Below are 9,913 nucleotides of genomic sequence, written 5' to 3'. Positions count from 1 at the left end.
TTATAGTTTAATACATAGTACATTTACAATAGTACAGTCGTTCTGCAAAACATAACAGGGAGCTAGATTAGTTGTGGACCCGCACATAGTTTTACTGCAAATTGCTGTGGTTTTACAATGCTATAAATATTATTATATATATATATATATTATTATATTATATTATTCGATGAAAAAAAAAGAATATCTATCTATCTATCTACCTAGAAATCAACAATTGCCATAATGTGCATGGGAACAGCTCAAGGTTTCAAGTCAAGTCATTTACCATCTTCCAGTATTTCACTCACAGAAATCCCTACAGTAGAATAAATGTATTCATACACAATGAATGAAGCCATTCTGTATAATGTACAGGGAATCTTAGCATAATCTGAAGTGGCAATTATTATGATTTATTATTAATTGTCTATATGAAAAAGAGGTTGAGCCATTAACGGGAAATGGTCATCTCCAGCAGAAGAGGGCTCACAAACCCTAGCGATAGAGTATAGTTAGATAAAACAAACTATAACTTTGGTTTCATTAGTTAAGTTTATAAACTTATAAAGCCAGTCTTTACTTTTCCTACTAAACAAGTGGCGCCAAGCTGCAGCAGAATACCTGCTCTACACACAGCCTTACTTGACCATGTAATGGTGCCTTTACATAGAGAAAATTTATCTGACAGATTTTTGAAGCCAAAGCCAGGACTGGATTTGAAAACAGGGAGAATCTCAGTCTTTCTTTTATGATCTGCTCTCGGTTTATAGTCTGTTCCTGACTTTGGCTTCAAAAATCTGTCAGCTAAATCTCTCTGTGTAAAGGCACCCTAAAAGGCTCGGCTTCCGGCTCAGAGCTCTGTATATGAGTCATGCCGAGCAGGACAGGGAGGAGACATGACACAGCAGCTCAGCATCCCTTGTTCAATATATTTAGCTGAAAAAGAAAAGACTTGCTTTAGGCCCCTTCACACGTCCGGGTCAGTTTTTACTGTTAGGAAATCCTGAACAGAAGCCTCAGGAAACCATCAGGATTCCCTGACAGTCATCAGTATTTACAGTCAGAAAACCATCAGGATTTTGTGATCAGAAAAAAAAGTATTGTAGTGTCAGTAATTCTTGATGCTCTAAAATTTCCTAACCTATTTTCCTGAACCGATGCCTTTCAGGAAAAATCCTGAAGGGTGTCAGGGCCCAATTTGACCCTATGGATTGGGAAATCCTGACAGTAATTACAAATAAGAAATCTGGAAGATTTTCCTAAAGTGAAAAGGGGGCTTTAGGCTGGACTTAGACTAGACATGAAAAAAAAAATGGCAGTAAAAAGGCCAAAATTGGTGCATAGTGGTTTTTTTCCCTCCGTATATGGAAAACTCATCCTTCCCAGAGAGTACAGTGGGGGAAAAAAGTATTTAGTCAGTCACCAATAGTGCAAGTTCCACCACTTAAAAAGATGAGAGGGGCCTGTAATTGACACCATATGAAGACATCAACTATGGGAGACAAAATGAGAAAACAAATCCAGAAAATCACATTGTCTGATTTTGTAAGAATTTATTTGCAAATTATGGTGGAAAATAAGTATTTGGTCAGTAACCAAATTTCATCTCAATACTTTGTTATATATCCTTTGTTGGCAATGACGGAGGTCAAACGTTTTCTGTAATTTTTCCCAAGGTTGGCACACACTGTTATTGGTATGTTGGCCCATTCTCCATGCCGATCTCCTCTAGAGCAGTGATGTTTTGGGGCTGTCGCTTTCAACTCCCTCCAAAGGTTTTCTATAGGGTTGAGATCTGGAGACTGGCTAGGCCACTCCAGCACCTTGAAATGCTTCTTACAAAGCCACTCCTTCGTTGCCCTGGCGGTGTGCTTTGGATCATTGTCATGTTGAAAGACCCAGCCATGTTTCATCTTCAATGCCCTTACTGATGGAAGGAGGTTTGCACTCAAAATCTCATGATACATGACCCCATTCATTCTTTCATGTATCCGGATCAGTCGTCCTGTTCCCTTTGCAGAGAAACAGCCCCAAAGCATGATGTTTCCACCCCCATGCTTTACAGTAGGTATGGTGTTTGATGGATGCCACTCAGTATTCTTTTTCCTCCAAACACGACAAGTTGTGTTTCTACCAAACAGTTCCACTTTGATTTCATCAGACCATAGGACATTCTCCCAATACTCTTCTGGATCATCCAAATGCTCTCTAGCAAACTTCAGACGGGCCCGGACATGTACTGGCTTAAGCAGTGGAACACGTCTGGCACTGCAGGATCTCTGAGTCCCTGGCGGCATAGTGTGTTACTGATGGTAGGCTTTGTTACATTGGTCCCAGCTCTCTGCAGTTCATTCACTAGGTCCCTCTGCGTGGTTCTGGGATTTTTGCTTACTGTTCTTGTGATCATTTTGACCCCACGGGGTGAGATTTTGCGGGGAGCCCCAGATCGAGGGAGATTATCAGTGGTCTTGTAAGTCTTCCATTTTCTAATTATTGCTCCCACAGTTGATTTCTTCACTCCAAGCTGGTTGCCTATTGCAGATTCAGTCTTCCCAGCCTGGTGCAGGGCTACAATTTTGTTTCTGTTGTCCTTTGACAGCTCTTTGGTCTTCACCATAGTGGAGTTTGGAGTCTGACTGTTTGAGGGTGTGCACAGGTGTCTTTTTATACTGATAACAAGTTTAAACAGGTGCCATTACTACAGGTAATGAGTGGAGGAAAGAGGAGACTCTTAAAGAAGAAGTTACAGGTCTGTGAGGGCCAGAAATCTTGATTGTTTGTAGGTGACCAAATACTTATTTTCCACCAAAATTTGCAAATAAATTCTTACAAAATCAGACAATGTGATTTTCGGGATTTGTTTTCTTGTTCTGTCTCTCATAGTTGAGGTCTATGATGTAAATTACAGACACCTGTCATCTTTTAAGTGGAGAACTTGCACTATTGGTGACTGACTAAATTTTTTTTCCCCACTGTATATCTAACAGAGTGAAAATTGAATGGAAAGTTAATTTCTAAGAGATCTGCTGTGCCTTGATTCAGAAGTATTATCTCTGTGGGAACAGTTCAGTAGTAAATATAGTCTGCACATTTTCTTCAGTAAGCCCATATGATATCCTTTTAGGCCAGTTAGTCAGAGATTTTGCAAGGGTGGAGAAACATGGGGGAATTTGATGCTTTTATAGCCTCTCCAGATAGGATTGATTTGCCCTATTCGACAGGGCTCCGAATTAGCCATTTATGTACCCACTGGGTGTACAATATGTTACCTGCCTCATTTATACCATTGTTTAAGACACCCACTCATGTATAACAGCTACTTCATATATGTAACTATGTATGTTTGTTTGCTAAACCTTTATATACTTTAATAAAAATATTGAACCAGATAGGATTGATTGTCTGATATCTACAGGACACTGAAAGACCGATACTTGGACAAGACAAACTAGTCTATAAACATTAGAGCAGGTCCTAGGGGAGGATGAATTGCACTGAAAATTAGCAACAGGGGTTTGTTGTGTATAAGTAAAATGCATTTATAAATGTTCCACAAAGCAACTTGTGACTTCCAATTCTCCTACATGGAAGCTTCAGCTCACTACTTGCGTGCTTGCCCAAAATATTCCCTGCATAGAGCTGTCCAGTTATTCAAGCAATATGGAAGAGTCCCTTAGCTTAATATAACAGGAAAACAGGTTGGGGGGTGGGGTGTTAAGTAAATCTTTTGCAGGTTAGCTCTGTATTTTATTACAGTTTATTAGTTCCTGTTAGGAGGTCTTTTGTCTGGTCTATGAGAGAGAGCAAAAGGAAACTAGAGAGTTCCTGCTGCAGTGACACCCGGGCCTGGCCCAGGGGGCCAGAGCTTTTGTCAGGGACCAAGAGAAAGAGACCGATTTCTTCTATGAGAGAGACTCTAGACAGAAATCTCTGAACAACTAAAATCTACACAGGCAGGTTAGACACCCTTAGATCTCTGATAGAGCGTAATACTATTATGGAACAATTTAAATACTCAGAGTTGTATTGCAAGGAAGACTTAAAAGGCACTTTAGGCATGCTTAAGGCCATGTTCACATGGCGTAAGAGACCAGCCGTTCCGTGACACGGCCGGTCACGGAGTGGCCGTTCTCTTTAAAGATCATCCCGGCCGGTACTGCAGTACCGGCCAGATGATCTTTCGGCCAGCAGAGTTCTGATGCAGGCGCATCCGTGCACGCCCACATCAGAACTCCCCACTGCACGCTATGAAGCTTGCAGCTGCAGCCGCTCGCTTCATAGTGTGCACTGACATGGTTTTCTACAGCCGCTATTCACTGAATAGCGGCCGAAGAAGACTGACGTGTCACACTCCGGCCATAGACACCCAGCCAACGTATTTTCTCGCATTAACTACGGCCATTGTTTCAATCAGCAACAACGACCGTAGAAATACGAAAAAATATGTTGTGTGAACATAGCCTAAGGGTACAAACACACAGGCTGGATCCGCTGTGGATCCCTTGCCTGTAGTTTGTATGGGAAGACATACTCGCAGCGGGATTGACATCCCGCTGCGATTATGTATGGAGACCTCCCCGTTAACCCGCCGCCGGCCAGAGCATATACATTACCTGCTCCATGATATGGCTTGCTTCGAGGGTTCCCGGCTGAATGTCCCGGTCAGCCAGTGTGCTGGCCCGCCGCAGTGCATTGATTGGCTAAGTGGAACGCCCAGACGCCGGGAGCCTCCAAAGCAAGCCATATCGTGGAGCAGGTATAGTATGCTCCAGCCGGCAGGGGGTTAACAGGGCGATCTCTTTACATACTCGCAGCGGGATGTTAATATACAAACTACAGGCAAGGGAATCGCAGCCGATCCAGCGTGTGTGTTTGTGCCCTCAAGGGGAACTCCAGGTGTTAGGTGGGAAAATTGTATTTGTATATTTGTGTATAAAATTGCATTGCATATAACGGAAAAAGTTGCTTTCTTTTGCTGTTTGCTGCACCCAGCATGCTATACTTGCTGTTTAGAGCCCTTTAGGACAACTATATTTAGAGACATTATCACACATCTTTTAGGAAAGTAAAAGCATCAACAAAATAATTATAGACGACTGTATTTTTCCATTCTCCGGCTGATGAAGTACGATCTGTAGTGAGATGCATAGTATGACTGGCACAAAGTTCCTGACGTTTTTATCAATATATTTCCATTGCAGACAGAACGCACCTACAATCGTCGCTTTTTCTACAGAGCATTCCCAGGAGACCATGTAAGGCTTGAAGAAACAAGAGGTTTGCTTCTAGGTGAGGAGGACTTCTTGAGAATCTGCAGATAACATCCGCTCTTTTTATCTGTTGCATTACAGACACCTAGGTTCTAGGAAGAAGAAGAGATATCCACAATTGCATTAAGACATTGACGCTGGAATTGATTGCTGTAATGTGACAGGTGTTCCCCGGAAAAAGAACATCAAAGGTTCGTTCACAAGTGTATCAGCCGCTGCGGAAACTGAAGAATCTCATTTCTTCAGAAATTACAGACCATATGGAGCATGAATGTATTATGTTGCCATTTCTGTGCAATGTTTAAAGGGGTTGTTCGCCATTTATTTTCTTTTAAATCAACTGGGGCAATAGATTTGTAATTTAAAAATCTTGGGCCTTCCAGTACTAATCAGCTGCTGTATATCCTGGAGGAAGTGGTATTCTTTCTAGTCTGGAAAGCAGGAGAGCTTTTCTATGTAGATTTGCCACTGCTTCGGACAATTCCTGACATGGACAGAGGTGGCAGCAGAGAGCACAGTGTCAGACTGGAAAGAATACACCACTTCCTGTAGGACATAAAGCAGCTGATAAGTACTGGGAGACTTGAGATTTTTTTTATAGAAATAACTACAAATCTCTGGCACTTTCTGGTACCAGTTGATTTGAAACAATTTTTTGTTGAACAACCCTTTAATGTATTTCCTGAGATCCGAACCAGAACTATTTGGTCATGCCTCTCTGGTGCTTAGTACAACTTGTAAAACAAAACAACCAAAATCTGTAACACTTTAGGCAGGGGATACATGGCAATTCTAACTAGACAATTCTTCTAGACAATCCACCTTGGATCTATGGGGTACAACATGAGGGTATCTGGTTGTGCTCCCTGTAGCCCCAGCCTTAAAGGGTTTTTCCAAGCTTAGAAAAACATGGCCTCTTTCCTCCAGAAACAGAACCACTCTTGTGTTCTGTTTGGGTGTGGTTTTGCAGCCCTCCATTATTGAATTGAATGGAGGTGAACTGCAATGCCACATACAATCTCAGGACAGATGTGGCACTGCAGTTACAAGAAAGTAGATGTGCTTTTCAACCATGGATAACCCCTTTAATCTTGCTTCATTGAGATCAAGTCATGACCAAATCTGCATTGAATGTTTGAACACATGTGCTTTAGTGTATGGTGCCTGGACCAGGGGCGTAGCTAGGATTAATGAGACCCCATAGCAAAAAACTGTATGGGCCTCCAACCCCCCACCCCAACACACAGACATACAGTACTCACTTGGAATGCTGCAGACCTGGCATTCCTTGTCCTCCCAGTTCCCTGGCACACAAGCTGGAAGAAAGAATGTCAAGGGACTGTGCCAGCCAGGTAATTATATTATATGGGGGGGGAAGGGCTCTTGTTGGCTGGAGGTGCATGCTGCCTCCAGCCACAAGATATACTGGCAGGACAGGAAGCCAATGGCTTATTGCTCTGCCAGTCAGAGCGTCGCAACATTTACAGTGAGCGTTCATCACAAACACAGTTTAAGGGCCAGGGGGCTACGGGCTCCCAAACAGTGGCATGGTCTACCTTATGGTAGCTACACCACTGACTTGGACACTAAGGGGGACATGTATCTTCCGTCATACGGATGTTTTTCGGTGGAAAGTGCCGATTTGCCGCACTATTTATTCGCAAATGGGCGATTTGCGAATAAAATATTTGCAAATCGGCACTTTCCGCCGAGTATGGCGGGGGGGGGGGGGAGCGGGGAGTGGGTGTGAAGGGGGCGGAACGGAGGGCGCGGACTCAGAGTCTGCGCGATTCACCATCGTTCGCCAAAGGATACGCCGAAAACCTTTTCGCTGTGCGCACCGATGCGCACGGGATTTATGTACAGGCAGTCCGCCTCTACAGAAATCCCCGTAGCGCTGGAGATGCAGGGGACATTTTTAAGTCCGGCGTAAAAAACACCGGACTTAATAAATGTCCCCCTAAGGATATATTTGCAAGCAGCAGCTTATTTACAGAAGTTGCAGCAGGATGGCATTATTTAGTGGCTAACACATGAATTTTGCAGCACAGTGAACTGAATTGGCAGATCTTGTGAATATAGGGGAAGTATTAATCAATAATACAGACTGACTGGTGGAAAAAAATTACAAAATTTTACAAATTTGCACAAAAAATGTAAGTTGTTCATAATGACTTTGGTTAAGGCTGCTAAAGCTCATTTACTATGTGCAAATCTTCTGCATTTGTTGCAACTTTCTCGCATACTGACTCCTCTCAAAGGTTGGTGTAATTCCCAGCAACTACTTCTGCCTATTCACTGCATAGATCAGGCTGCAGCAGCCTCACTGAAGAGTCGGTCAATAATTGATGGCTTCTCCTGAGGTCTGTGGTGTGTGGCAAGACTCTACGGAGAGAAGCAACCACTAAGAACATGTTTGGTTACTAGTCGTGTTGAAAAGATTGTTTACTATGTAGCATAAGGCTTGAGCGCTTCTCTTTATGGGAACAAATATAGAGGGACAGTTGTTTGCATGCATTAAGGAATGTAGTGACTAACTGTATCATAAAGAAAGTGTTTCCTCCTTATTACAGCAGGTGAAGGAACAAGCAGTCAAACCATCAGGGAGATAACATACAAGCCCCCCCCCAAATGTGCCCACCATTACAGGCAGAAGATTTTCTGTGAGGTAAGAGCTACAACGTTCATAAGATTAGACAACAGATGGCTTTGTGTGACATTCTGCACCCATGTCTCTAGTAAAAGGAGAGCTCCGGACAAGGCCACTATTTTCAAAACTACCAGGGTGGGATGGGTAAAAAAAAAAAAATAACATGCACTTTCCTCCCCGACTCTAGCGCATTCTGAGATGGGACCTGGGACATGACGTGTAAGGCCCGCTCAGCCAGTTAGCAGCAGAAGCGGGGGTTAAAATAAATAAAAACTACAAGATTTCATTATCATTTTGTAATATAGATAGTAAAATGCAAAATTAAAAAAAAAAATCTTTTAACATAACAATTTGATTTAAACAGTAGGTCATTTTCCAAAAACAACAACAACAACAACAACAAAACACAATACAAAACATGCAATTCATGAATCAAACAGCGGTTATGCTTGTTGCTTGGCTTTAAGATCATAAATACAATGAATGTGATGAATGTCATTCTCAATGTGTGAAGAATCATTGATAAGCAATAAAACAAGAGTTACATCCAAAAAACATACATATTACAGCACTTCATAACAAACATGTTCTCACCTATCTCTGGATATATATAACTGAAATAGCTCTTTTATCCGTGCTATCCAAGTACTGTGTGTTCTTCCCACATCTCATTTGTTGCCTTCCTTCTCACTTTTAGTGCTCCTAATGTACCTCATGTAGGTCATTTATGTCTTATGACTCCCTGTTTATCTAGATAGAAGATTAGTTAAAGGAATTATACAGGTTGTGTGTGGTATTATAATTCAGCTCTATACACTTTAATGGAACTGAGCTTCAAAACCAGATCCAAAATTAAAGTGGTTATCCAGAGCTACAAAAACATGGCCACTTTCTTTCAGAGACTCTTGTCTCCAGTTCAGGTGCGGTTTGCAATTAAGCTCCATTCACTTCAATGGAACTGAGCAGCAAAAAACCCTGCCCAAGCTGGAGACAAGAGTGGGGCTGTCTCTGGAAGAAAGTGGCCTTGTTTTTGTAGTGCTGGATAACCCCTTTAAGACAGGAGTGTTGCTGTTTCTGGAAGGATTGGCCTTTTTTTTCTAAGCCTGGATAACTCCTTTAAGGTCTGCAGAACTGCCTGAAGCGTTATAACCTCGCGTTGTAAGTGTTTTACAATACAAGCCTATAATGCTTCTGGCAGTTCCATACACTGCTCTGGGGGAGATTTATCAACATGGTGTAAAGTGAAACTGGCTCAGTCCCCTAGCAACCAATCAGATTCCACTTTTCATTCCTCACAGACTCTTTGAAAAATGAAAGGTAGAATCTGATTGGTTGCTAGGGGCAACTGAGCCAGTTTCTCTTTACTCCATGTTTGATAAATCTCCCCCTATTTGCCTGCTGGAGTTTTGAAAGAGTGCCCTGGTGCACGGGCAGAGTAATAGTTACCATTTAATCAGTTGTTGGCCACATTTCTATTACGCAAAGAGAAACACATTTTTGTTCAGAAAGAGACTGTTCTTGCTGCAGCCAGGGCTGTGTTAACAGTTGCTGCTTCCCTAGGCACTAAACCTGAAGACGCCCCATCTTCATGCACCTATTGGCGATACCAGACCTTACCAATACCACCATACCTCCCACCCCCCTGGAAAAGACACCAGATTTACTGGCAAGTCTGAACGGAGGAGAAGACTAAAAAAAAAAAACAAAAAAAATAGTTTTTTCTGTCCCCCTGCTTCTTGGTGCTGCCCCCCTGCAAGGTGCTGCCCTAGGGTGCCTAGTGGTAAATACAGCCCTGGCTGCAGCCGTCAGTTATTGAAGGTGTACAGGGGCCCTAAAGACTTTAAACCCACTGAGGCTGATTCACCAACTTCAGCCTTAACTCATCTAACGATTAGTGGGGGTCTGAATATCCAGACCCGAACCAATCAAAACCTTTTTTTGTCCTGGTATATAATTTTTTTTAAATTGACAGGTACATTTAACTACACTACATTAGGAGAACCAATATTTT

General features: G+C 42.4%; 1 long non-coding RNA gene across 1 annotated transcript; it reads left to right on the top strand.

Moving 5' to 3' along the window:
* The first annotated feature begins 5,179 nt into the window (after positions 1-5,179).
* LOC138775481 (uncharacterized) lies at positions 5,180-7,944 on the top strand. Its single transcript, XR_011360563.1, has 3 exons — positions 5,180-5,237; positions 5,334-5,443; positions 7,826-7,944. It is a non-coding gene; the product is annotated as an uncharacterized lncRNA (long non-coding RNA).
* The last annotated feature ends 1,969 nt before the right edge of the window (positions 7,945-9,913 follow it).

This window comes from Dendropsophus ebraccatus, unplaced genomic scaffold (genome assembly GCF_027789765.1).
Source record: "Dendropsophus ebraccatus isolate aDenEbr1 unplaced genomic scaffold, aDenEbr1.pat pat_scaffold_1636_ctg1, whole genome shotgun sequence".
NCBI classification, from domain to species: Eukaryota; Metazoa; Chordata; class Amphibia; order Anura; family Hylidae; genus Dendropsophus; species Dendropsophus ebraccatus.
The sequence above is the reverse complement of the archived record's forward strand: the minus strand, read 5'-3'. Positions and strand labels throughout refer to the sequence as shown.